Source organism: Vombatus ursinus, unplaced genomic scaffold, assembly GCF_900497805.2.
Source record: "Vombatus ursinus unplaced genomic scaffold, bare-nosed wombat genome assembly UNPS02014774.1, whole genome shotgun sequence".
Classification (NCBI taxonomy): domain Eukaryota; kingdom Metazoa; phylum Chordata; class Mammalia; order Diprotodontia; family Vombatidae; genus Vombatus; species Vombatus ursinus.
In genome coordinates this window covers 15,248,441-15,273,984 of record NW_020954552.1, presented here as the reverse complement: position 1 = coordinate 15,273,984, position 25,544 = coordinate 15,248,441, and the positions used below count along the sequence as shown (strand labels likewise).

General features: G+C 38.6%; 1 pseudogene; it reads left to right on the top strand.

Annotated features, from left to right (window-relative positions):
* The first annotated feature begins 24,844 nt into the window (after nt 1–24,844).
* LOC114044579 lies at nt 24,845–25,246 on the top strand (annotated as a pseudogene).
* Nucleotides 25,247–25,544: the final 298 nt, after the last annotated feature.

The following is a 25,544-nucleotide window of genomic DNA, read 5'->3' as shown; positions in this document are numbered from 1 at the left end:
CACCCTGTGCCCTCTATCTATCTATCTATATCTATATATATGTACATATAATTTTTTCCCCTCCAACTACCCTAATACTGACAAAGGTCTCATGAGTTACAAATATCATCTTTCCATGCAGGAATAGGAACAGTTCAACCTTAATAAGTCTCTTATGATTTTCTCTTTCTTGTTTACCTCTTCATGTTCCACTCGAGTCTTGTATTTGAAAATCAAATTTTCTATTCAGCTCTGGTCTTTTCATCAAGAATGCTTGAAAGTCCTCTATTTCACTGAATGACCATTTTTTCCCCTGCAGGATTATACTCAGTTTTGCTGAGTAGGTGATTCTTGGTTGTAATCCTATCTCCTTTGCCTTCTGGAATATTATATTCCATGCCCTGCAGTCCCTTAATGTAGAAGCAGCTAAATCTTGTGTTATCCTGATTGTGTTTCCACAGTACTTGAATTGTTTCTTTCTGGCTGCTTGTAATATTTTCTCCTTGACCTGGGAACTCTGGAATTTGGCTACAATATTCCTAGGAGTTTCCCTTTGGGGATCTCTTTCAGGAGGAGATTGGTGGATTCTTTCCATTTCTATTTTGCCCTCTGGTTCTAAAATATCAGGGCAGTTTTCCTGGATCATTTCTTGAAAGATGATGTCTAGGCTCTTTTTTTGATCATGGCTTACAGATAGTCCAATAATTTTTAAATTCTCTCTCCTGGGATCTATTTTCCAGGTCAGTTGTTTTTCCAATGAGATATTTCACATTGTTTTCTAATTTTTCATTCTTTTGGATTTGTTTTACAGTGTCTTGATTTCTCATAGTCACTAGCTTCTAATTGTTCTATTCTAATTTTTAAGGAAGTATTTTCTTCAGTAAGCCTTTGGACTTCCTTTTCTATTTGGCCAATTTTGCTTTTTAGGGCATTCTTCTCCTCATTGGCTTTTTGGACCTCTTTTGCCATTTGGGTTAGGCTATTTTTTAAGGTGTTATTTTCTTCAGCATTTTTTTGGGTCTCCTTTAGCAAGCTGTTGAGTTGTTTTTCATGATTTTCTTGCATCACTCTCAGTTTTTCCTCTACTTCTCTTACTTGCTTCTCAAAATCCCTTTTGAGCTCTTCCAAGGCCTGGGACTGATTCATATTTTTCTTGGAGGCTTTGGATGTAGGAGCTTTGGCTTTGTTGTCTTCTTCTGGTTGTATGTTTTGATCTTCTTTGTCACCAAAGTAAGATAATATAGTCTGACTCTTTTTGTGCCGCTTACTCATGATCCTGGCCAATTACTTGAGTTTTAAACTCTTTGTTAAGGTAAGAGTCTGTTTCCAATGTGGAGAATGTACTGTCCCAAGCTTCAGGGGTTTGTACAGCTGTTTTCAGAGGTACTTCTAGGGACCTGTAAATTTTCAGTTCTTCCAAGGTAGTATGATAAGGGGCGATGTGTTTTCTCTCCACAGCCACAGCACTGGCAAAGAGAACCCTGCAATCCCCCTCTGATCAGCCACTTGATTCCCCCTCAGTCTGTAGGCTGGAAGCTCAGGAAACAGTCGCGGCCCCGGGCTGCGCTCGAGACTTGTGTCTGAGATCTAGCTCCTCTCTCACCACAGTCACAGACTTTTCCCACTGACCTTCCAGGTTGTCTTTGGCATTCAAGGGTTGAGAAGTCTGGAAACTGCCACAGCTGCCTGAGATTTAGTCCTCTGAGGCCTGCTCCAGGGTTGCTGTGGCCTGCATGCCCATGCCAAATTGCACTCCTCTCCCTGCCTGGCGCGATATACCTTTCTGATCAACCATCCAGTCTGTCTTTGGCTGGAATTTTGTTTTACTCTGTCTTTTTGTGGGTTCTGTTGCTTTATAATTTGTTTAGAGCCATTTTTTATAGGTATTTGGAGAGGTTTGGGGGGAGAGCTAAAGCAAGTCTCTGCTTTCCCTCCACCATCTGGCTCCACCCCTCTTTTTTGTCAACTTTTAAATGACTTACAATTATCCCATTTTGTTCTGATATTCAAATCATTATACCAGGAGTCTGAACTGAGTCTAAGGGCAGCTAGGTATGCAGTGGACAGAGTGCTGGGCCTTGAGACCCAAATGGGGTCATGCAGAGTTGAACGTGACTGCAACCACTGAAGAATCTGAATCTGGCCTATCACAGAGCAAGCAGTTCTCCTTTAACCTTGTGAATATTTGTTTGGGATACTCCTTGCTGTTGGCTTGTTTAGCTTCTATACAGTTCTTTTGTGCCTTTAATCTCATACATACATACATACATACATATGTATATATATATATATGTGTGTGTGTGTGTGTGTGTGTGTATAAAAGAACTCTTCTAATGTGTCTTTTCTTTGGGGGCTTCTGGTTCTTGCAGGGCTTCCAGAATTCTTTACTCAGTCTTACTTAATTTGGAGGTGCTCAGTAGCCAGAAACTGGATACTTTTAAAAACTAAAACTCCAAAGTGCAAATTGCTTTTAATAAAATGGGTTATTTATGTTTTTCCCCTTATTTTTGCTGAGGAGTCTTTCTGTTTCTACAGCACTCCTCTGAGTAAGCTACCCCATAAAAAGAAAGTACCATGCAGAAACATACCTCTTTCTTCTTGGCAGAAGGGGTTTGATTATAGCAGCAAAATCAGTCATATGTTGACAGACATGGTCCATGTGCTCCCAAATCAATCAATAAGTATTTGTTTAGCCCCTATTATGTGCCAGGCACTGTGGTAGGCACTGGGGATACAAATTCAAAGAATGAAATAATCCATCCTCTCAAGGAGCTTACATTCTTGCAGGTGAGACAACAAGGACATATTGAATAGCATGAAGAATAAGCAAACATAAAGAGATTAAATACAAGCTAGCAAAGGGTAGAAGGTACTAGGAGTTAGAGGAATCACTAAAGACTTCATGCAGAAGATGGTAATTTGCACTCCATAGAGAGAGGGCTACCTATGAGGCCAAGGCGAGGAGGGAGCACATTCCTCATCACTACCCTCTGATTAGACAGTAGGGCAGTGAACTCCCAAACCTCCATTTAAAGAGGAAGCTTGGCTCAGACAACTCCTTATTTTTCACTGAGCTGCATTACTCTGAGATTTTTCTGATTTCTCCACCGTGCTCCTGTGTCATGCCCCACTCTACCTTTTTAGCTTCCTTGTACATATTATCTTCCTTAGTTATATTGTAAGCTGCGTGAGGGCAGGAATTATCTGTATTTTTTCGTATTTGTATCCCCAGCCCTTAGTCCAGTTGCTGGCACATAGTAGGCACTTAACAAATGTTTTTTGATTGACTGATGCCAGAAATATGGGATAGATAGCACAAAGGCAGGAGACAGAACATAAATTGTTGTAAGGAATAGAGTAAGATAGCCAGTTTGGCTGGATTGTAGAGTGTGTGAGGGGAGTAATATTCAATGAAGCTAGAAAAATAGGATGAGGACAGGTTGTGAAGGGCTGTGAAAACTTAATGTAGGAGTTCATATGTTATCCTAGAGGCAATGGGAAGCCATGGCATACTTTGGGTCGGGGTATGACCTTGTCAGATATGTGCAAAAGGAAAATAATTTTGGAAGGTGTGTGGAGGTTGTATTGGAGTGGTGAGAAACTCGAGGCAAAACTATTGCAAAGCTAGGTCAGGAGTTGATAAACTATCCCAGGCCCAAGGGCCAAATCCTGCCTTCTGCCTATTTTTGTTCATTCTACAAGCTAAGAATGATTTTTACATCTTAAGATGCAATAAAACTTTATTTAAAAATGTAAAAGCCATTCTTAGCTCAAGGAAAATAAAAAACAGTCACTTACAGGCCATAGTTTGTTGACTCCTGGTCTAGGTGATAGGTGATGTACTAATGTACTGGCTCTGTGAGAAGAAAGAATGAGAATGAAGAGTCCATGATAATGTGGAATTCATACATCTGGAATACTTGGGATATCTTTAATAAATATAGGGAAGTTTAGAAGATAGTAGATTTTAGGGGGGAAGATAATGAATTCTCTTTTGGACATCTTATATTTGAGATGCTTCCAGGACATCCAACCTTTAATGCTTGATATGTATTTGGTGATATGAAACTAAAACTTAGGGGGAGAGACTGAGGCTGGATGTATAAATTTGTGAAACATCTTATTGAGAGCATAATTAAATGCGTGGGAACTTGCTAGATCACTGAAAGAAGGTAGAGGAAGGAGAGAAGAGAACCCAGGACAGAGTTTTGGGGAACATCCACTGTCAGGGAGAGATGAGCCCCAAAGGAGACTGAAGAATAGTCAGTCAGGGAGACTGTGAACAAGGATAGACTAATGTCATGAAAACCCAATGAAGTGAGACTATCTGGGAAGAGGGGGTCATTACAAGGGTCAGATGTAGCAGAGAGTCAAGAAGATAAGGACCAAAAAAAGGTCATTAAAATTGGCAAAGGTCATCAAAATCCTTGCTAACTTTGGAGAGAAGTTGAATGATGAGATCAGAAGCCAGATCACAAAGGGTTGAGGTGGGACAAAGAGGAGAGGAAATGGAAGCAGTAAGTATAGACAGTTGTTTTTTCTAGGAATTTAGCTAAAAAAAAAGATAGATGATAGCTTGAGTGAATGGTATAGTCTACTGAAGTTTTTTTGTTTTTGTTTTTTTTGTTTTTAAAGGAAAGAGTAGACTTGGGCAATTTGAAGAGAAAGAACAAATAAAGAGAAGTTGAAAATGTGTGTTTGTGTCAGGGAAAGTGATTAAGGGGACAATATACTGGAGAAGATAGGAAAGGAAGGAAGCTAAAGCACTTGAGGAGGGGTTGGCCTTGGTGAGGAGAAGGACCACCTCTTTATCAGAGGCTTGGGAAGGTTGGAGAAATCAGGGGATGATGTCAAGGAATTTTGAAATAAAGAGAATGGGAGAAGAATGAGCTCACAGAATGGCCCTAATTTTTTCAGTAAAAAAAAAATGGTGAGAAAGTCAGCTAAGAGAGAGTGTGTATGTGTGGTTTTCCTTGTTTTTCTTCTATTGAAAAAGGAGAGTTCTATTAGCAGAGGGAGAGAGAATCGTTAGAAAGTGACAGTGATGTAAGAGAGAAAAAGAATCAATTAAGCAATTTTTTTAGAAATGACCTAAAGGAGAGGAGTGTTAACACATTGCTCAGTGGTCCCTATTTGGCCATGTAACAAAGTGGGGGAAATGAGTCTGTAGAAAACTTTGTGAGAGCCCCAAGTAATCCAGAGTAGAAGTCCTAGAAGAAGAGGACCGAGAGATGAAGCGTGGATAGAACAACAGAGGAAAAGTGGAATATTTTCATCAACATTTTTCTAACAGACTGCTTTCATCATTGATGACAGTAGAAATACCACATTTTGATTTTAACACCTCAGTATGTAGGATGCCATGTAATAAACATAAAGTGACAAGAAAAAGGAAGACGGGAAGAGTAAGTGCGTACAGAAGCAATCCGTTCCTGAATAAGTCCATTTTAAAAGTGTAATGGGGATTTGATGTATGTCTAGACCACCTAAAATGGAGTCACTCATGTGGGTGTCTGAGAAATTACTTTTGGGTGACTGGAAACTGGAGCATGCATCTACATTTTTGCATTGCTCTACCATATGGTTGGGAGAAAGCCTTTTTTCCTACTGGCTGCATAGCTGAAACTGTCAGAGTCTTTAAAATAGCCTGATTCAGAAATGTCTGAGACTTTCACTTCATTCACGTTTCCTTCACTCACACCAAGTGGCTAGGGAAGAAGGCCTGAGGACCACTGCCTTCCATCATCTGCCCTCTCCTTAAACTAGATGGACCAGGGTCTTAGATATTTTTGGTTATTCTTTTTCATACTAGGCTCAGACTGGTTGCGAACACCAGCTGTGGGGATTTAGGAGTCTAGGAGTCCAGGCAGATGTTGCAGTCAACACAGTAGTTAGTCTTGCCAGCTTTGGACTTAAACTGGGTGGGACTAACTATATGGAGGGAATGAGCTAAATTGTGAGTCTAATCTCTCCCTCCTTCCTGCCCTCTTCCCAAGAGCTGGTGTAGGGAGGATTATGCTCTCCCTTCCAAGGCAGTTGGGGACATGTTTGTATTTTTGTTCTTGCTGTATCTTTTAAGTGTATATCTCTTTGTAAAAGCTATGTTAAATGGGTTAGTGGAATTGAGGTACTGGTCACTGGGCTTCTAAAATGGAGAGAACACAGTCAATAGGGGAGAGGCTTGAACTCATGACAGAAAAATGAGATCCCCACAAGTGAACACAAAGTGGAGTGTCAGGTATAAGATGTAATGTTTATTACTAGTATATTAAATTAAAAGCATTAAATAATAATAAAGTATAAAATGTAATGCCCTCAGAGAGAGGGGCCTTCATCATTTATGTTACAAAAATGTTAAGGGATCAGTTTTTAAGATATCTGAAAGATGGAAAGACACAAAAAAGCTTAAAAAATAAAAAATAGTATCATTACCTGTTCTACCTCCATAATATCTCTCACGTATATCATTGAAACAATAAAGTGGAATCAATAACAATTTACTGTATGCTCACTTCCTTATCTCCATAACATCTTTATGAGAATGATCTACATATGTAGCAAGGCTATCCTCGATGAAAGTATTCAAGTATGGCAAGAGAACAGTCTGGTTTTCACGAATGATTTTCTAAAACAGAACATACTCACTTTCACACACATGAAAAGTTCAGAGAATACAAAGTCCTGCTGTGTGTGTTGCTGCCTGACCATCGAAAGAAATTTGACTAGATTGTACAGAATGCAACCCTAACAGTTTTACTTCCTACAAGGTGTCTCCCATGAATATGAAATTCATTTCAATATGAGAGCAATGAAATAATTTTATAATTAATAGGTAAAAAAAAATAGAGAAATATATATGCTAGTCAAAGGTGTTTGCCACTGCTGTAGAGGATGGGTATTGTAGTTTGAATGAGAGAAGGATTCTCAGTAATTAGTTGTTTTTGTCCTTCATTTTTGAAGAGGACCAACGACATCATGGGTGATATCTTGACTCATGGATGAATTGGCTTTAAGTGAGGCACAGTTGCACAAAATTGTCAGCCTCACTCTCTCTTCCAGAGTCACTGAAGTCCAGTGGCAAAACAAAAATCAGGATGACTGGTGATGACCCAGGATGCAGAAGATGACTTTGGTGTCTGGTGAATGACTAAGCTCTAAGTGTTCCACAGAGTCTGTTTCAGGTGCCTTCATGGTCACTGGAAAATATTGTTCTCATTTGCCCATTCTGCCAGAGGAAGACTTCATATACTTGGGGCAGACATCCCCCTATTTCACTGTTGGTTATCATCAACCTGGTTTAGCCCATCTGCCAAGATGATTTACCGGTGTGTGGCCATTGTGCATACCAAAGCTTCTTGGAGCCACAGGTGAGAGGTGGATGAGCAGCTCTGAAAAGGGCATGGCAAGCCCTCATATCAAAGGTCCCAGTCTTCCTGGGACACCCTATACACCTTCTGTAGTTAGTTAGATCCTATAATAGCTCCTGTTTATATATGACATTGTGTGGATTACATCAAGAACCAGAGGCCTTGAGATAAGATTCATGACCACTCAAAAGAGCATGATCTAATAATCCACACAGAAAAAATGAAATATAAGAAGAGAATACAGACTACCACATGAAGTTGTATGGTGAAATTAATTGAATTAGTCCATTAGTAGCCATATCTTGGATAACGGCTATATCCTATCCAAATAAGGAGTTGGGCCTAAAATTGAATAGAAGGGAATCTACCCCCGCATGGAGGTGGAAGGTCCACAGGTGTTACACAATGTACATGGTTTTGGACATTTTTGATGTGTCAGTTGTGTTGAATTTTTCCTCTTCTTTTTCATTATTTTACTTTTCCTTCCATTGTTTTTTTTTTAAACAAAAATAAATTTTTTTTTTACATGGGATGGCTCTCTGGGAGGGGGAGGGAATAGGATCCTGGAGGAAATTATGATGATGCAAAAAATAAAAAGACATCAGTAAAAACTTACTTTAAAAAATGAATAGAAGTGGAAGAGAATAGACTAGATTGCATTTGGGAAAATGTGCAATAATTCTGTCAATTGTACAGCCTTGTAAATAAATTTCAAAAATCAGTCAGTTTGCAGAAGAGCTTAGCTGTCTGCCAGATGGTTTACAAAATCTTCTGACACTTCCCTCTGTTGTTTTATAGTACACCATACAGAGGCAATGTTATGAGGGTATTTTAAAGTTTTAATTAAAGTCTTCCTTAACCATAGCCTACCTTCTTTGGGGATAAGCCTATTTTCTTTCAAGTCTCACATTGGGTTGGTATAGAGAAATCTTCCCACCTGCCTCCTCCAACCCCCTTGCCCTGGTAATATACTACAGATAACTTACTTTTCTTTTTGGAAAAAAAAAACTTACACACAAGAGATCTTTAGAAGAATACAGTGTATGCTCTTTAGTTCTCCCAAAGGAGAAAAATATACTGAATGGATAACTGTTCTTCAAACATTAACTTCAAAAAGAAACACATTAATGATGTCTTTGAGAATGAGCTTAAGAAAATCCATGCGTTTTATGGAATTCACTTATCAGATTTATCCACAGAATAAAGTGAAAGTTAGTAAACAGGTATTGGGTCCTTCTTTCCTCTTCCTCTTTCTTTTCTCTTCTGTTTCCTTCCTTCTTCCCTCCTTTCCTCCTTTCTTCCCTTCCTTCCTCCCTTTCTCCTTTCCTATTTTCCTTCCTTCCTTCATTCCTTCTTTCCTTCCTTCCTTCATCCCTCCCTTCTTTCCTTCCTTCTCTCCCTCTTCCTCTCTCCCTTCCTCCCTCCCTTCCCTCCTTCCTTCCTTCCTTCTTTCCCTCCTTCCTTCTTTCCTTCCTTTGTTCCTTTATTCTGGAAGAAAGAGCAAAGAAAAGGACCAGCAAGACCTCCCTCCAGTGAACTGGGCTACTTGGCTTTTATGTGAAACAAGGAGACATTCACTGAGATGGACAATCTCATCAGTTGCCTGTCCTCAAAGAGCTTTTGTCATAGCAACATTCTTGTTCCACAATGTAGCCAGACTAGTGACATAACTCAGAGCAAGACATGTTTGAATGGAAAATAAAATAAAAGTTTGTGGTTTGGTTACATGGAGTATGCCTTCTGTTTTTATTGTCCTCCGTCAGCCTGCACTTAATCTTACAGCCCATTAGTACTTTCTCATCGGCTCTCATCCAAGCATCTATGTAGAGACAATTAGAGTGGTCCTCATTAAGAGGAAATTCAATAAAAAGCCACCCTTCTTAAAGAGCCAAGTGAAAGCTGGCCATGAATTATTGAGTTATCATGAGAAACTGGTATGATGTGAATGATGTGTTTCCAGCACTGCCTGGCAGCCAGGCTGCTCCAAAGTATCATCGATGTAGATTGTATAACAATTTCCTTTGTATATTTGGGGGGTGTGAGAGAGCAGGCTGGATAGGAAATGAGAAGCCATATGCTTCTCAGCAAAAGTCTTTCCCAGAGCAAAGGACTAGACAAGGCAGTCATTCATAAGTAATTTAGTCTCATTAGTGCCAATTAAACAGAAACTGGGTGCTACTGAGATGTCAGTGTTTTTGGTCATTTTAGCGAGAGAATTTTTCTTCTTTTCGGAACCCTTCTCCCCTTGCTCCCTCCCCCACCTCTATCCACCCTGGTAATATACTACAGATAATTTACTTCTCTTTTCTATTTGAGAAAAAAAAAGTTTATAAGAAATCTTTAAAGGAATAAGTCTGTACTCTTTAGTTCTCCCAAAGGAGAAAAAAGTACTGTATGAATAACTGTTTTTCGAATAGTAATTTTAAAAAGAAACATGTTAGCGCCATTTTTGAAAATGAACTTCAGAAAGCCCATGGGTTTCATGGAGTTCACCTATGAGATTTATCCATAGAATAAATTGAAAGGTAGTAGACAGGAATTGGGTCCTTCCTTCCCCTTTCTCTTAGTTTTCCCTTCTGTTTTCTTCCTTCCCTCCTTTTACCCCTCCCTCCCCTTCTGTCCTTCCTTTTTCTTTTCTTTCTTTCTTTTTCTTATCTAAGTTCCATACTGAAGGAGCCTTATACTAGAATTGCAATTCCACTTCTGACATAGTGTGAAAAGCCAGATTAAATTGCATGGGCATTGAGATGAGGGAAAGGTGACATTGTTTCTCCACATAAGCTCTGGGTTTATGAGAAATCTGGTGGAGGGTAAAAATGTGTTCCCATAAAAATTAAAGATTTTCTAATTTACAGCATTTCCATTCCTCTGATACCCTCCTAAGTCTATAGTACAATGACCTTCATTGTCAACAGATAATTTTTAAAAAGTTGCAGGTGGAAAGCAAACCTTCAGTCAACCGTAGAAGAGTAAGCCTTTTTTTTAAAATTTAATTAATTAATTAATTTTCTCTCCATCTCTCCCTCACCCCCACCCCAAGATGGAGTGCATTCTGAATACCCCTTCCCCTGATCTGCCCTCCCTTCTATCACCTGCCCACCTTCCCTTATCCCCTCCTCCTTCTATTTTCCTGTAGGGCTGGATAGATTTCTATACCCCATTGCCTGTATATCTTATTTCCCAGTTGCATGTAACATTTGTTTTTAAAACTTTGGGTTCCAAATTTTCTCCCTTCCTCCCTCCCCACCCACCCTCATTGAGAAGGCAAGCAAAAGAGTAAGCCTTTTGAAAAAAAAATATATTTATATGCATGTGTAGGTGTGTGTATACACACACACACACACTATATAGATAGATAGATAAATAGATAGATAGATAGATAGACAGATAGATATACATATATATGAATCAACAATCTCTATCTCTTTCAGTATAAAAGCAATGATCATAGTTTCATAGGATCCTAGATTTAGGGCTGAAATGGACCTTAGATGCCTTCTGATCCAACCAACTCATTTTATAGAGGAAAAAACAGAGCCAATGAAGGTGACTGACAGTTCAGTTCACATAAATACTAAGTGTCAGAGGTAATATTCAAATCTACATCCTGTAAGTGTTATCTAGCATGCTTTCCACTTTACTGTGCTGTGGGTGTAGCTGAGTGCCATGGGTAGGTTTAAGACAGAGGAAGGGAGAATGCAAAGAAAAGAGAGAGAGAGACAGAGAGACAGAGAGACAGAGACAGAGAGACAGAAAGAGAGAGAGAGAGAGAGAGAGAGAGAGAGAGAGAGAGAGAGAGAGGGCAAATGAGGAAAGAGGATGAAAGAGCAAGTGGTGCATTTGGGAGTTGGTAGTTGTCCCAGTTGCTCCTCGGTGATTACCATAGGCAATTGGCATTTTTAGCCAAAATGCTTTGGTATATCCATCGAGACTTACTCCTCACCTGTGGCAGCTTAGCTAGGATTGTGATAGAATCTCTGAGATTCCTTTAGTACCATATGAGATGGCCTAAAGATACTGATTTTGAGAAAAATGTAAGGTCACATGCCAAGAGAAGCATCACCCTGTACCATGTGTCCCCAAATATTTCCTACTCTACTTCTTTGCTTGCCATATAGACAAGAACTGTGGGTGTGAAAAGTAATTCTGGTGCCAGATAAGACAGTGTGGTCGGAAAACACTTGCTGCAGGGAGAAATAGCTCTGGGTTCAGAGGCTATATTGACTCACCACACAGACAGCTGTTGTCATAGATGCAGGGGGATGTATATCCATTGGGATGGCAGACAGCCTATTTAACAAATTACAACATCCTACTCTGCCCTAGACTTATTGCAATGGCTTAATTTCTTTTTATTCATGCATTCTGTTTTGACATATTAGATAGTTCCCAGAAATCAACAAAACAAACTCCCATTCAAAGTGCATTCCCTGAAACAGTGAAGAAAAACCACCTTAATAGGGTAACAATGACTGATGACATGCCACTTACCACTTGTAGTTTATTGCTGGTTAATGAAAAGAAGGATGTGTTCTTCAACTTCTATAGTACAGAGCTTTGAATACTTTCTGCTATCTGAATGTGTAGGGAACTCCCAGTGTGGAAATACCTTCTGTAAATGAAGATTGAAACCTTATTTGCAAATTATAGCATTGGAGAGATATCTAGGAAATTGCAAGGTTAAGTGACTTTGGAGGCGGGGAGGGGGTGTCCCACAACTAGTATGTGCCCACAACAGGGGCAGGATTGAATGAATATTTTTTCACTCTAAGGCTGACCCTTCAACAAAGGGAAAAAGTTACTGATAAGGGAAATAACATATACCCATATAAGTAAATGGAAGTATAGAAAAGGCAAATGCAAAGTCATATCAGGAAATGTTTTATGTAGGAGATAACAATTCAATTGAATTTTGAAGGGAGGTAAGTTCATAAAAAATCATGTGAAGAGGAAATACACTGGGGTCTTTTTGCCCTGAAACATCCATCCCTTTTCCCTGTTCTCTCCTTCCATTGTTGAGTTCCTTCCATATCATCTGTTTTGGGGATGGGCTCAGGCAAGCCATGCTTCCTTCCCCTCCCAGCTCTGGTTTCAACTCGAGACTTTGCCACCATGCCACTCTCTGTCTCTCACTGTCTTTCTTCCCTTTCTTCAGTTCCTTTTTGTATGTTGTCTTTCCCCATTAGAATGTAAGCTCCTTGAGGACAAGGACTAGCTTTCTTTTTGCTTGTACTTGGGTGCTGGTACAGAATAAACACTTAATAAATGCTTGTTACCTTGTTGGATTGTCTTCAGGTATGTAAGGTAGAAATAACCCGTGCAAAGCAGCAGAAATGGGAGATGAGGAATAATGAATAACCAGCCTGGAAAGGTAGGCTAGAGTTAGACTATGAAGGGCAACATTTCTATTTTGTTTTCTTTTATTATTTAATTTAGTTTCTTCAAGTGATAAAACTGTATTTTCTCTGTTACATTTCTCTCCCTCCTCCAAAATAAAGAGAAACAAAACCCTTGTAACAAATACTCGTAGTCAAGCAAAACAAATTTCCATATTGGTCATGCTCAAAAATGCATGTCTCATTCTCTTCTACTAGTACATGCCCTCTTTGTTGGGGAATGTGTTTAAATGACTTTGAATAGCAAAGAGAAGACTTTATATTTTACTCTAGAAGCAATAGGGACGTTCTGTAGGTTTTTTTTTTAATAAGCCTGACAAGCATCAATAAACATGACCATTTCCTTATAGAAAGAGAATAGAAAAAGAAATTATAAAAGGTAATATGTTTTGCAGAATTGTACATGTATAACCTATAACAAATTACTTACTGTCACAGGGAGGGGAGAGGTGAGGGAAGGGGAGAGAAAATTTGGAAGTAAAAATTTTTTTAAATGTTAGTAATTGTCTTTACATGTAATGGAAAAAAATAAAATATCATTTAAAAAAGGAAATTACATATGAAACTATGGATCTTAATTATGTACAGCTTGATCTTTTTTTTTTAGTATATTAGGATTTTAATACAGTAGTATCAGTACTGCTTTATTTTTCTACATCTATTTCTGAACTTTGTTCTCCTCTCTGTGTGTGTGTTTTAACATTGCATTGATTTTCTTTTCCTCTTACAACCCCTCCAACAATCATCATTTTTCTTTTTCATCATTTTGGCTATTTTGATGGATCTGAGGTAGAACCTCAGAGTTGTTTTTAACTTACCTGATTATTAGTCAGAGTGCTATAGCCATTGAACAAAGCTACCTCTAAGAGAAAAATAATATATGACATTTAGGAAAAAAGAAGAAAGAGATTCTATCTAACTGCTTATAGATTATAGGCAGTCCAATAAAAATGGACTTCCTGCAAAGGACGTAAATGCAAGAAGGTCTATATATAACCTTTGAAATATGGCATCTTCAAGTTATTTTCACTTGTGTTCTCCTGCCTCTTTGACATCATTGAGATTTTACTGTCTTCACCTGTAGGACATAACACATAGTAAGTACTTAATAAAAGGCTTCCCCCCTTCCTTCCTTCCTTCCCTCTTTCTTTCCTTCCTTCCTTCCTTCCTTCCTTCCTTCCTTCCTTCCTTCCTTCCTCCCTCCCTTCCTTATTTCCTTCCTTTCTTCATCCTTTCTTTATCTTGACCCTTTGGTGAACCAGTTTACCTCCACAATGTTCTTGTCTCTTCAGTTCCTTTCTTCCTTATCTATCAGAAATCTTGCCCTGTCAAAGTCAGCCTTGGATTATTCCCACCACCCTCTGTCTTTGCACCTATTCATATAGTGGATTGAAACTGGAGAAAACCATGATTTTTAAAGCCATATTTATGTTACATAATCTCAATTGGGTCTTCACTGCAGCAAGGCAACCCATTTAGAGCTCCCTAATTGACTTACTATCTGACTCACCATAGTGGCTTTTGAAAATCTTTTCATCCTTCTTAAACCTCTCACCCTCATCTGAGAAACTTGCCTTATATTTTACTGAACAAATTGAGACCATTCTCCAAAACATATCTTTTCTTTGCTCCTCCTGATCTCACATCACTCAGATGCTTTTTGTCACTATTTCCACTTTCACCCATGTCTCACATGATGAAGTAGCTCTTCTCATTGCCAGAAGAAACCCCTCTTCATGCATCTATGATCTCATTATATCCTATTTTCTCTAGCAGATTGCTTCCTTTGTCATCCCTATATTTGTCTTCAATCTTTCCCTGCCTATGGGCTACTTCCCTACTGACTAAAAACACGATCTACTGTCATCATCTTCAAAAAACTCTCACTAGATCCATCCATCCCTGCTAGCTATCTTCCCATATATCTCCTCCATTTTGTGGCTAACCTCCTTGAAAAGGACTTCTATATTTGTCTGCACTTCCTTTCCTCACATTTCCTTGCTAATTTTCTGCAGCCTCACTTCCAGTCTCATAATTCAACCAAAACTTTTCTCTCCAAAGTTACCCATCATGTCCTAATTGTCAAATCTAATATTTTTTTCAATCCTTATATTTTTGACAGTTCTGCAGCTTTTGACACTGTCAATCATCTTCCTCTCCTTGATATTCTCTTTTCTCTAGGTTTCCATGATTTAACTGTATACTAGTTCTCCTCCTACCTGTCTGACTGCTCCTCAGTCTTATTGGATGTATCTTCATCCAGATCATACTTGCTAATAGTGGGTGACCCCTAGGGCTCCGTCCTCAGACCTCTTCTTTTTTTTGTATATACTATCTCACTTGTTAATCTCATTAGTTCCCATGGATTCAATGATCATCTCTATGCCTATGATTCTTACATTTACTTAATCAGCCCTAACCTCTCCCCTAACCTGACTCACATATTAAATTGGCCACATTGAACTGGATGTTCCATAAACATCTGAAACTCAAGATGTCCGAAACAGAACTCATTATTTGCCCCCACTCTGCCCCCAATTTCTGAACTTCCCTATTACTTTTAAAGGTCTCACCATCATTCCAGTCACCTAATCTCCTGACGTTGGTGTCATCCTTGATTCTTCAGTTTCTTTCACCCCTTATATCCAATCTGTTGCTAAGACCTATCAGTTCTACCTTTATAACAGCTCTCACATATGCCCCTTTTCTGCTCAGACACTGCCACCTTCTTGTTCAGGTCCTAATCATCATATGTCTGGACCACTGCACCAGCCTGCTGGTTAGTCTCCCCACCTCAAGTTTCTCTCCAATCTGGTTCAATCTCTATTCATCTATCAACATGATCTCCCTAAAGTACAAGTCTGACCATGTCACACCCCTATTCAATAAACTCCAGTGGTTCCCTATCTCCTCCAGAATCAAATATAAAATTTTCTTCCTATCTTTCCAGTCTTATATGTTAAGACTGTTTATCTGACTCCTGTTGTTATGCTTCTGTCATTATACTCAATTGCCTAAGTAAGGAATTTTTTTCTTCTTTTTATTCCCCTCTTTAATAACACTGAGAAGTATTAAGGTTAAAGGTTAAAGGAATTTGAGTAAATCTTTTTCTGTGGGTCAAGTTGGGCAGATTTTAAAGAAGCCAGGCATTCTTTCCAAGAAATTTATGGGACTGTGGATTGCAAGGATATTAGGGGAATCCAACATTTCTTGGGTGACTATCTATGGGTGTTTTAAGGGATGTTGGTCCTTTCCATTTCTATCATCATATCTCTCTTTCCTTTATTGACCAAGAAGAATATAAGAAATATAACAATCCATATTTTCAAAAGAATGTTGACCATTCCGAAAGTAATTGAATATCACGAGTGACTACAATAGTAATGGAACTCAAAACTAAGTCATACCAGTCTAGACTGAAGGAAGTCCAGATGTTGAGCCTGAGGAAGGGAAAAAAAAAGGAAAACATGATAGCTATCTTCAGATACTTGGACTGTCATATGGAAGGGGGATTAGATTTGTTCTTGGCTTCAGGAAAGAGAACTAAGACTACTAGGTTACCATTATAGGGAACCAAACTTAATTCAGCACAACAAAAGCCTTCCTAATAATGAGATGTCTAAAAATAAAATGAACTACTTTATGAGAGAAAGAGTTCACAATCACTGTCCATGTTTCAGTAGAATCTGGATGACCACTTTTTGGAGATATTGTAGAGAAACTTCATCCACTAGGTAAAGGACTGGATTAGATAATCTCTAAGATGCCTTCCAACTCCAGGATTCTATCATTCTATGGTTCATGAAGTTTTTAAAAATGTTTCATTGAAAAACTTGCTTTTGGAACCAGAAGAAAGATGGGGTACAGTAGTCCAGGTGTCTTGAGGGATTAAATGGAAAGGCCCCTCTTACCCTGGGAAAAGGGGAGCAGTACAGAATGGGAGGGATCCGGCAAGCTAGTGGAAAGCCTCACCTCAGCATACCAGGAGGAGATCCTGAAGTCCGGTGGTGGAGCAGGCAAACACCAACACCTGGACCCCAAGTGCCTCATTGAAGGCAAGGGAACTGGTGGAAACCAACACAGAAAACCTCAGCATTCTACAGCAACCAGGTCTCCCAGTGACTCAGCAAAACTAAGGGAAGCAGCACTCCAAGGGCCCCAGGTGGATAAACATCCTACAACATCCATCTGAAAGGAGCTGAAGAAAACCAAAGGAAGGAAAGGCCCAGGTGAGCAGGAAATCCCCAGGGGTCAGACTACCCAATCCTACCCCTAGCGTTCTAGTATTGCTGATTCCAGCCCAACACTAGGTAAGCTGCCAGAAGCCTACAGCCTCCAACTGCCAACATCAGAGGCCCCAGCACACAAAGCCAGTGACTAGGCCCTCGGCTCTCAACACAAGAAGTTTGGGTCAGTGCCCTCTGTTCCCCAGCAGGAGAGCCCAATCTCTTTAAAGGCCAGGAAATAAGCAAACACCATAAGCAAAAAGAAATGTACAATAGATTCTTATTATGGGAAGAGTGAAGATCAAGGTGGAAATTCTGAAGAGGGCAACATTATCAACAAACCCACATGTGGAACCTCAAAAGGGAATATGAACTAGTCTGAAGCCCAAAAAGCCTTCTTAGAAGAGCTCAAGAAGGATTTTAAAAGTCAAATGAGAGAGGCAGAAGAAAAAATGGGAAAAGAAATGAGAAGTATGCAAGAGAGAGTCAATAGCTTGGAAAAGGAAGGGCAAAAATTAACTGTAGAAAACAAGTCCTTAAAAAATACAATTGTCCAACTGGAAAAAAAAAAGTATACTTATAAAATACAATTGGCCATAGGGGGCAGCTAGGTGGTGCAGTGGATAGAGGATTGGCTCTGGAGTCAGGAGGACCTGAGTTCAAATCTGGCCTCAGACACATAACATTCACTAGCTGTGTGACCCTGGGCAAGTCACTTAAACCCCATTGCCCAACCAAAAAAAATAAATAAATAAAAATAAAAGCGAAAACAAAACAGAAAAAAAAATGCAATTAGGCAACTGGAAAAAAAGTACACTGAAGAAAACAAGTCCCTATAAAATACAATTGGCCAAATGGGGAAGGAGGTACAAAATCTAATAGAAGAAAAAAAATTTGCTAAAAATTAGAATTGAGCAAATGGAAGCTCTATGAGAGAGCAAGAAACAGTCCAACAAAAACAAAAGAATGAAATAATAGATGAAAATGTAAAATATCTCATTGGTAAAACAATTGACCTGGAAAATTGATCCAGGAGAAGCAATTTAAAAATTATTGGTCTACCTGAAAATCATGATGAAAAAAAGAGCCTGGACAGTATCTTTCAGGAAATCATAAAGGAAAACTGCCCTGATGTCCTAGAACCAGAGGGTAAAATAGCCATAGAAAGAATCCACCGATCACCTCCTGAAAAAGATCCCAGATTGAAAAAGCCAGGGAATGTAGTAGCCAAATTCCAAAATTACCAGGTCAAAGAGAAAATACTGCAAGCAGCCAGAAAGAAACAATTTAAATATCATGGAACCACAGTCAGGATTCCACAGGACCTTGCAGCTTCTACATTAAAAGACTGTAGTGTGTGGAATATGATATTCCATAAGGCAAAGGAGCTTGGATTACAACCAAGGATCAACTACCCAGCAAAATTGAACATAATCTTTCAGGGGAGGAGGTAGATATTCATCGAAACAGGGGACTTCCAAACCTTCCTGATAAAAAGACCAGAGCTCAAAAGAAAATTTGATCTTCAAATACACGACTCAAGAGAGACATTAAAAGGTAAACAGGACAGAAAGTAACAACATGTTATTGATAAGGGCAAACTGTTTACATCCCTACAAGGGAAGATGATACTTGTAACTCTTGCAAACTGTACTGTTATTATACCATGTAAAAAGGGTGGGTATAAATTGACTTTGATGTAATGATGAAAAAAATCTAATCAAGTAGGTTAAATGGATCCAAGTAAGTGAATTAATCTGATCTAACTAAGAAAATGTACTGAGAGAAAAGGAAAGGAGGAGGCAGACAAGGGTAAATTATATCACAGGAAAAGGCACAAAAACCTATTACAGTAGAGGGAAAGAAGGGAGGGAGATGAGCATTGTTTGAACCTTACTCTCATCAGATTTGGCTTAAGAAGGGAATAACATAATCAGTTCAGTATAGAAATCTAATGTACCCTATAGGCAGTAGAAGGGAAAAGGGGAAAGAAAAGGGAGAGGGCTAATAGAAGGGAGGTAGGACTGAGGTAGGTGGTGGTCAAAAGCAAAACATTGGTGAGGAGGGAAAAGGAGAAAGGAGAAAGAAAAGCATAAACAAGGTGGGAGAAAGGATGGAGAGAAAGACACAGATAGTTATCATAATTGTGAATGTGATATATGAATGCAATGGAATACTATTTTACTATAAGAAATGATGAACAGGCAGACTTTAGATAAACCTGGAAAGACTTGTATAGTTTGATGCTGAGTGAAGTGAGTAGAACCAGGAGAATGTTGTACACAGTAACAGCCACATTGAATGATGACTGACTTTGGTAGATTTAACCTCTTTCAGCCCTACAAGGATCTAAGACATCTCCAAAAGTCTCATGATGGAAAATGCTATCCACATCCAAATAAAGAACTATGGAGTTTGAATGCAGATCAAAGCATACTATTTGCTATTTTTTTTCTTCTGTTGTGTTTTGTTTCCTCTTTCTGGTGGTTCATCGTATTGGTTCTAGTTCTTACTTACAACATCACTAATGTGAAAATATGTTTAATAAGAATGTATACGTATAGCCTATATTAGATTGCATGCCATCTTGGGGAGGGAGGTAAGGAGGGAGGGGGAGAAAAATTTAAGACTCAAAAGCTTATGGAAGTGGTTGTTGATAAATAAAAATAAATTAATAAAAAAAATAATCTTAAAAAATTTTTTTAAAAAAGAAAAACTTGCTTTTGCTTTAACATTTTCTAATTTAATCTACTATTGCTCCTTTTATTTTGTTTTTGAAGACACTTTTCAATTATTTTAAAATACATCCTATTATCAGAGATAGCATTGAAGAGTGGGAAGAAAAGTGGCCTTGGAATCATAAGAAATCATGAGTGACCTTGACCCCAGTTGTGTTGCCAGGGGCAAGTCATTTCACTTTTCTGAACCTCAATTTCCTGTGTTGTAAAAGGGGAAAAATAATATGTCACAGTGTTGTTATGAGGATCAAGTGAACTAATGTGTGTAAAGTATAAATTTTAAAATGCCATTCAAATGCCTATTACAGTCACTGTGTATGGAAGAAGGTAGGAATTCTGGAGCTACGAAGGTATGAGATTTAAATTGATTAACTAGAGCAATAGGAATGAATGGAAAGGGTGGGTGAGGGGGATGAAAGAGGTTATCTGCAGATGGAGGGGGATTGACTTTGGGATGTTACAGTCTAGAGTTCCAAGACTGACTGATAAATGAAGGGAATCAGCTGCATTTGTAGACCCCCAAAAGAGATTGTTCCCACATTTCTTAGATATGAAAGAGAAGGAAGCTGAAAGAAAAGGACTAGTCCTTTATACAAAAACTTTCATTTCTGGAGTGAGCTCCCAGGGCATCCAGAAGAGTGTAAAATAAATTCTCTCTTGGTCTCCATGAAAGCACAACTAAATCAACAAAACAAATAGGAGATCCATTTCCTTCCCATTGAGCTTTCACAGAGACACCATTATTAAATTGGTAGACGTCTACAGTTTCTTCATATTGATTTTTGTTTGAAATGTATAAAGGGAATGTGATCTCTGTGGCCTGCCTAATTGATAAACTTTTAAAAATGGATTTTATTTAATTTTTAAATGAAAAAAAATTGGTGCCAAGACAAAATTGTAGGCATTGAGTTTTTTCTTATTGGAGCAAAGAAATATAAAGAGATTTCGAAAGTGCAATACTTTTCAAGAAGTTCATCAGATGCCATGTTATTTAGAAAGCTACTATACCTTTGTTCACAAATTTATAAAAAGAGATTTAAAAACCAGCTTAAGTCTAGATCCAAGAATGATCGCTGCTATCTTCTTTTGATTACTCACTTTTTTATTGTCATTCAACCAAGATGGAAATTTGGTGTTTATAAGCTGACTTTGCCAGGGACAAAACATTAAGACTGGCTCCATATGCAGCCATAACCAGTTATTGCTTGGTTGATTCATTAAAAATAGTAATAATTAAAATAGCTGACTTCACAAGCATTATCTCATTTGATCCTCACAATGTCCTTATGAGGTAGGTAGTGTAAGTATTATCTCTTTTTTGCATATGTACATGAAGAAACGGAGGGCCAAATGAATGAATGCATTAAAAAGCATTTATTAAGCTCTTATTATGTACAAAACATGATACTAAATGATATACAAATAGAAAAGTAAGATAGTCCCTGTTCTCAGGAGACTTACATTCTGATGGAGGACATATAGAGATTTCAACTGTATGTCTGATGGAAAGGCCTAGTGGTCCATTGACAAAGCAGATGGTAATTTTTAATCTTTTCATTAATAAAACCATATTGGTTTCTGATATTTAACCATTCAACGGTGCCAAAGACTTTTAATTCCAAATACTTACTGAGTTTCCAATGATTGTGGTTGCTAAGGAGACTTACAGAAATGGTTACCAGGTCACATCTCCATAGGGATTGTTTTCCTGGATTATGGCTACTGGGGCCTGGTTGGAAGCAGAACTACTGATCTGCAAGGAGGGAGGGGGAGCTTAATGCTGTTCTCAGGACTCTTGGAATCATTTTTCCATCAATGGTAGTTGATAAATAGTTTGCATTAGTGCTGTCAAGTATGACAGGCCTGAATAGGTTAAATGACTTATTCAAGGTTAAAACAGCTAATAAGTCACAGAGCTGGGATGAAACCCAGGTTACCTGATTCCAAACCCAAAGCAGTGACTCCAAAAGTTTGCATTACCTCATAGTTGACTCCTATGGTACACAGACCATGAATTATGACTTGATTCCATCAAGAAGTTGAAAAGTACCCCCAAGTAAACTCTTTTTAAACAATTATTTTTCCCCCATTTTTGCTACTTTAAAAAACTGAATAGATCCAACTTCTGGAAGCCAAGTTGGTGGAGTAAGCACTAAGTCACTCTCAACTCTCCCTTATTGACCTCTTAAAACCTAGAAAATATCACTTCAGGAAAAACCCTGGAACAGCTGAGCCAGCAGAAAGACAGAGTGCAGCAGTCTTTTAGCCTGGGAAGCTTAAGGGATTGATAGGAAAGATCCTTCTCCCCCTGGTGGAAGGGGAGCAGTACAGGACAGGAGGTATCCCAGCAAGCTAGTGGCAAGCCCCACCTCAGGAAATCAGTGGGAGATCCTTAGCCCCAGGGTGGTGGAGCAGGCAAATACCAATACCAGACCCCCTGAGTGTCTTGGCACAGGCACAGGAGCCAGTAGACTCCACCCACAGGCAGGTGTCCTACAGCAGTCAAACCACCCCATGCTTCAGCACAACCCCAGGAAGCACAACTCCAGGCAGGCAGGCACCCTCCAACAGCCAAACCTTCCAGTGTTTCATAATAGCCCAGGTGATTAGGTGTCCTCCAGGGGCCAGATCCCCCACTCCTCACTCCAAGAGCTTCAGTGTTGCTGATCCAGCTCAGCACCAGGGAAGCTGCCAGACCTCTACAGATCCCAGCTGCCAGCAGCTGAGGCCCCAGCACACAAAGCCAGGGACCAGGTCCCTGGCCCCTGCCCAAGAAACTTGGGTCAGTGCCCCCTGTGTTTCAGCAGGAGAGCTCAACTTTAAAAGTCAAGAAATAGGCAAACATCATGAATAAAAATCAGAAATGGACAATGACTATGGATTCTTTCTATGGGTATAGGGAAGTTCAAACCACAAATTTAGAAGAGGGAAATATTGTCAATATACCCACACCCAAAACCTCAAAGGGGAATATGAACTGGCCTCAAGCACAAAAAGCCTTCTTAGAAGAGCTCAAGAAAGATTTCAAAAGTCAAATAATAGAGGTAGAAGAAAAATTGGGAAAAGAAATGAGAGGTATGCAAGAGAGCATCAACAGCTAGAAAAGAAAGGACAACAATTAACTATAACTATAATAAATTAACTGTAACTGTAACAATTGATCAAATGGAAAAAAAGTACACTGAAGAAAACAATTCCTTAAAAAGTAGAATTGGCCAAATGGAAAAGGAGGCACAAAAACTCACTGAAGAGAAGTCCTTAAAAAGTAAAATGGGCCAAATGGAAAAAGGAAGTACAAAAGCTAATTGAAGAAAACAATTTTTTTAAAAATTAGAACTGGGCAAGTGGAAGATAATGACTCTGTGAGACATCAAGAATCAGTTAAACAAAATCAAAAGAATGAAAAAATAGAAGAAAACATAAAATACCTAATTGGAAAAACAACTGACCTGAAAAATAGATCTAGGAGAGATAATTCAAGATTTATTGGTCTACCTGAAATCCATGATCAAAAAAAGAGCCTGGACAGTATCTTTCAAGAAATCATCAAGGAAAACTGCACTGAGGCCCTAGAACCAGAGGGCAAAATCGTCATTGAAAGAATCCACTAATCACCTCCTGAAAAATATCCCAAATTGAAAATGCCAAGGAATATTGTGGCCAAATTCCAGAATTATCAAGTCAAGGAGAAAATACTACAAGCAGCCAGAAAGAAACAATTAAAATGTTGTGAAACCACAGTCAGGATTATATAGGACCTTGCAGCTTCTACATTAAAAGATCAGAGGACTTGGAATATGATATTCCATAAGGCAAAGGAGCTTGGATTACAATCAAGAATCAACTACCAGCAAAATTGAACATAATCTTTCAGGGGAGGAGGTGGACATTCAATGAAATAGGGGACTTCCAACCTTTCTGATAAAAAGACCAGAGCTCAACAGAAAATTTGATTTTCAAATACAAGATTCAAGAGAGGCATAAAAAGATAAATAGGGAAGAAAAAAAGAAACAACATGTAACTAAATAAAGGCAAACTGTTTACATCCCTACAAGGGAAAATGATAGTTGTAACTCTTGAGAACTGTATCTTTATTATGACATTTAGAAGGGGTATACATAGACAGAGGACATGGGTATAAGTTGACTTTGATGTGATAATAAAAAATCTAGTTAAGTAGTGAAAAGGGATTATACTGAAAGAAGAGGAAAGGAGGAAGCAGAGAAGGACAAAATACATCACATGAAGAGGTACAAAGACTTATTATGGTAGAGAGAAAGAAGGGATGGCAATGAGCATTGTTTGAACCTTACTCTCATCAGATTTGGCTCAAAGAGGGAATCAGTTAGGTTTAGAAATCTAACTTACCCTATAGGAAGTAGAAGGAAAAAGGGGAAAGAAAAGGGATAGAAGAGAGGGACAAAGTAATAATGGAAAAGGGAAAGAAAAGGGAGAGGGATGATAGAATGAAGGGCAGATTGAGGGAGACAGTGGTCAAAAGCAAAACTCTAGTGAGGAGGGAAATGGAGAAAGGAGAGAGAAAAGCATAAATGGGGGGAGGGAAGATAGGATGGAGAGAAAGACACAGATTGTAATCATAACTGAATGTGAATGGGATGAACTGTCCCATAAAATGGAAGTGGATAGCAGAGTGTTTTAAAAATCATAATCCTGCAATATGCTGTTTACAAGAAACACATTTGAAGCAGAGGGATACACACAGAGTAAAGGTAAACGGCTGGAGTAGAATATATTATGCTTCTGCTGAAATAAAAAAGCAGGAGTAGAAATCCTGATCTCAGACAAAGCAAAAACAAAAATAGATCTAATTAAAAGAGATAAGGAAAGAAACTACATTCTGCTAAAAGGTACCATAGACAATGAAGTAATATCATTACTAAACATACATGCACCAAGTGGTATAGTATCCAAATTAGAGGAGGAGTTAAGGGATTTACAGGAAGAAATAGACAACAAAACTATACTAATGGGGGACCTCAACCTTCCTCTCTCAAAATAGATAAATTAGTTAGATGAATTACATAAATCTAACCACAAAATAAATAAGAAAGAAGTTAAAGAGGTGAATAGAATTTTAGAAAAGTATGGTAAATGGCCATTTTGCAGAGCTACCACCATGGTGCGCATGAATGTCCTGGCAGATACTCTCAAAAGCATCAACAATGCAGAAAAGTGAAGAAAACACTAGATTCTCATTAGGCCATGCTCTAAAGTAATTGTCTGGTTCTTAATTGTGATGATGAAGCATGGTTACATTGGCGAATTTGAGATCATTGATGATCACAGAGCAGGAAAAATAGTTGTGAACCTCACAGGCAGATTAAACAAGTGTGGTGTAATTAGCCCCAGATTTGATGTTCAATTGAAAGATCTGGAAAGGTGACAGAATAATCTGCTACCATTCCATCAGTTTGGGTTCATTGTGCTTACAACCTCAGCTGGCATCATGGACCATGAGGAAGCAAGACTAAAACACACAGGAGGAAAAATCCTGGTATTCTTTTTCTAAGGGTGTAAAACACACATACAAATAAAAATGCTCCAATGGAAAAAAAAAGAAAAGTATGGTAGGCCTCTGGAGAAAATTGAATGGGGATATAAAAGAATATATCTTTTTTCTCAGCAGTATGTGGCACTTACACAAAATATGACCATGTATTAAGCCATAAAAAACTCACAATCCAATGCAGAAAAGCAGAAATATTAAATGCATCCTTTTCAGATTATGATACAATAAAAATTACATGTAATAAAGGACTATGGAAAGATAGACTAAAAATTAATTGGGGAGTAAATAATCTCATCTTAAAGAATGA